Below are 3,822 nucleotides of genomic sequence, written 5' to 3'. Positions count from 1 at the left end.
CAACAATTCCAGGAAGCCGAGCTTATCCCCAAGGATAGAGCCAACTTTCCAGACTTCGGGCTAGCCATTGCATCCCTTGCAGGAGCCGGGGTGGGAGACAATGAAGGTACATCCGAAGAGGAGGAAGGGGAGGAAGAAGAAAAACCTGGGGAGGGGGAAGCAGAGCAAATAGAGAAGCCGACAGAGGAGGAGAAAAAGCCAGAAACCAGCCCTGTGGCTATAGAATAGGCTTGTAATCTTTTTATTTTTAAGTTCATTCTCTGTCTTTGGGCTTCGTAGTAATGCGATTTTTTCCTTTCCTTTTATCCTTCTTCGCAATATTTATAAAAATTCAGCACTCGATCCTTATATGATCAGGATATTCTTGTTCTAGCAAATCTCACAATTTTACAAGTGTTGAGAACTAACCAAGATACCAAATTATGTGAACGGGTGTTAGCCTTCCACACTTTAAATGGATATCTGTGATGTAAATGCTTGAAACGAACGGACGCTTAACAGGATGTAGTGCCCTGGGTTTATGAAGAGCCAAGGTGCGGAACCTTAGGCCGGGGAACAGGTCCCGGGACTTTGGAATGGTCGAGGTACGGAGCCCCGAGCCAGGGAGTAGAACCCTGGGCTTATGTAACACTAAGGTGCGGAACCTTAGGCCGGGGAACAGGTCCCGGGACTTTGGAATGGTCGAGGTACGGAGCCCCGAGCCAGGGAGTAGAACCCTGGGCTTATGTAACACTAAGGTGCGGAACCTTAGGCCGGGGAACAGGTCCCGGGACTTTGGAATGGTCGAGGTACGGAGCCCCGAGCCAAGGAGTAGAACCCTGGGCTTATGTAACACTAAGGTGCGGAACCTTAGGCCGGGGAACAGGTCCCGGGACTTTGGAATGGTCGAGGTACGGAGCCCCGAGCCAGGGAGTAGAACCCTGGGCTTATGTAACACTAAGGTGCGGAACCTTAGGCCGGGGAACAGGTCCCGGGACTTTGGAATGGTCGAGGTACGGAGCCCCGAGCCAGGGAGTAGAACCCTGGGCTTATGTCTCCTCAGTTTTACGCAATATCACTTATAGTAGGCAAAAGTATGAGGAAAATGATCCTTTATTATTTCTTCAAAGTGAAAATTACAGCTGTACATTGGCTAAGCATAATATTTCTTCAAATGAAGTACATTCCAAGGTCTCTTAAGAAGTTTACCCTGAGCATCTTCTAGGTAAAAGGATCCTGAACTGACTCTCTTAATGATTTTGTAAGGCCCCTCCCATCGAGCTTCGAGCTTGCCCACGTCCCCAGCTGGATTAACCTTCTTCATCACCAAGTCCCCTATCTGCAAGTCTCGAACTCGGACCTTTTTGTTGTAGGATTTCATGACCCGGTTTCGATATGCCTCCATCCGGATCATGGCTTGGTCCCTCTTTTCTTCTAATAGATCCAGTTCCAATGCACGGCTACCCTCATTGTTGCTCGGGTAAGATTCTACCCGGGCAGATGTTTGACCGATCTCAACAGGAAGGATGGCCTCAGATCCATACACCAAGCTGAACGGAGTTTCTTGAGTAGGTTCCCAGAGATGTAGTCATGTATGCCCATAGTACACTGGGTAATTCTTCTACCCAGTCCTTCCCTTTGCCTTGCAGTCTGGTCTTTAAAGCCTGCACAATGATTCTGTTTACAACTTCTGTCTGCACATTGGCCTGAGGGTACGCAACAGAAGTGAAAGACTGGGTGATCTTCATTTCCTGGCACCAAGACGTTATTTCTTTTCCTTGAAACTGTCTCCCATTATCCGAGATCAATCGCCGGGGTATGCCGAAGCGACATACTATATTCTTCCATAAGAATTTCAAAACCTCTTGCTCGGTGATTTTAGCCAAGGGCTCGGCTTCCACCCATTTGGAGAAGTAATCCACAGCCACCAACAGGAATTTTTTCTGGGCCCGAGCAACTGGAAATGGGCCGACTATATCCATACCCCACTGATCAAAAGGACAAGATGCCCAAATAGGCTTCATAGGAGTGGCTGGGCTGTGCTAAAAGTTGGAATGATGTTGACAGCTTTCACAAGTCCGAACCACTCGAGCCGAATCATGGTGAAGAGTCAGCCACCAGAACCCGGCTAGCATCGCTTTCCGAGCTAAAGATGTTCACCCCAAATGCTCACCACAGCATCCTTCATGAATCTCTTGAAGAACATAAATCTCTTCCTTCCCGCTCAAACACTTCAACAATGGTCCCTGGAATGATCTCCTGTATAAGATATTATTTAAGAGAACAAACCTGGGGGCTTGTCTTTTTATTTTCTGTGCTCGAGCTCTCTCCTCGGGCAATTCATTGTCCCGAATGAATTTGATCAGAGGGGTCATCCAAGAATCCTCGGGTATTGTCAACATTTCTTCTTCTTCAATAGTTAAAACTGCTCGGGAAACAAATAAAACCTCCCGGGTGCTGTCTTCCGACAAAGAAGCAGTCATTTTTGCTAGGGCATCAGCCTCTCCATTTTCTTCTCGGGGTATCTGTTCGATGCTCCAATCCACAAATACGACTGCCTGGGCTTTGATGAGATGCAAATATTTGAGCATTTTGTCGTCCTTGACCTCATACATGCCCTTGATCTGCTGAGTAATCAACTGTGAATCGGAATACAATATAATCCTAGCCGCTCCAATTTCTCGGGCAGCCCGGATGCCGGCTAGAACAGCCTCATATTCTGCTTCATTATTTGTTACCCGGGAACCAATTTTGACTGCCAATTTAATCTTCTCTCCCGATGGGGAGATTATCACGACTCCTACTCCACATCCAACCAGGCAAGAAGCCCCGTCTACAAACACCCTCCATCTCTCTTCCTCAGCAGGTTGAATCATCTCAGATAGGAAATCGGATAAAGCCTGCGCTTTTATGGCCAACCGGGGCTTATACTCAATATCGTATTCCCCCAATTCCACATTCCATTTGATCATCCGCCCGGATACTTCAGAGTGAGTCATAATTCTTCCAAGCGGGCTGTTAGTAAGAACGATAATAGGATGTGATAGAAAATAAGGCCGCAATTTCCGGACAGTCACAACTAAAGCCAGGGCCATCTTCTCCACTTCACTATACCGCAGCTCGGGACCTCTTAGGGCGTGACTGACATAATAAACAGGCTTTTGATCCGAGCCTTCTTCCTTTATTAAGACAGAGCTGACAGCATATTCAGTAGTGGATAAATAGACAAACAATTTATCCCCGGGCTCAGGCTTTACCAGAACTGGAAGCTCGGCTAGATGCTTTTTAAGATCTTGGAAAGCCTGCTCGCACTTGTCATCCCATCCGAACTTTTGGGCTTTTCTGAGAACCTGAAAGAAAGGATAACTCCTGTGGGCTGACCGAGATATAAACCGAGATAGAGAGGCAATCCTCCCGGTCAACTTCTGCACTTCTTTGACAGATCGGGGAGAAGGCATACATAAGACGGACTTCACTTTTTCTTGGTTGACCTCGATCCCCCGCTCTGTCACTATAAAGCCCAAGAACTTACCACTCTTGACTCCGAAAATACATTTAGCAGGATTGAGCTTGACTCCATAAGACGTCAGAGTGGTAAAGGTTTCTTCCAAATCAGCAATAAAATCCATCACCTCTTTTGACTTTCCCAGAATATCTATCCACATAAACCTCCAGATTCCTTCCCAGCTGCTTCTCAAAGACTTTATCCATTAAACGCTGATATGTGGCCCCTGCATTTTTTAACCCGAAAGGCATCACAACATAACAAAATGTACCTCCCGAGGTGATAAAACTGGCCTTGTCTTGATCATTTTTTGCCAAGGGAATTTGATGATATCCCTG

This window comes from Primulina eburnea, chromosome 18 (assembly GCF_022965805.1).
Source record: "Primulina eburnea isolate SZY01 chromosome 18, ASM2296580v1, whole genome shotgun sequence".
NCBI classification, from domain to species: Eukaryota; Viridiplantae; Streptophyta; class Magnoliopsida; order Lamiales; family Gesneriaceae; genus Primulina; species Primulina eburnea.
This window is presented reverse-complemented; position numbering follows the sequence as displayed.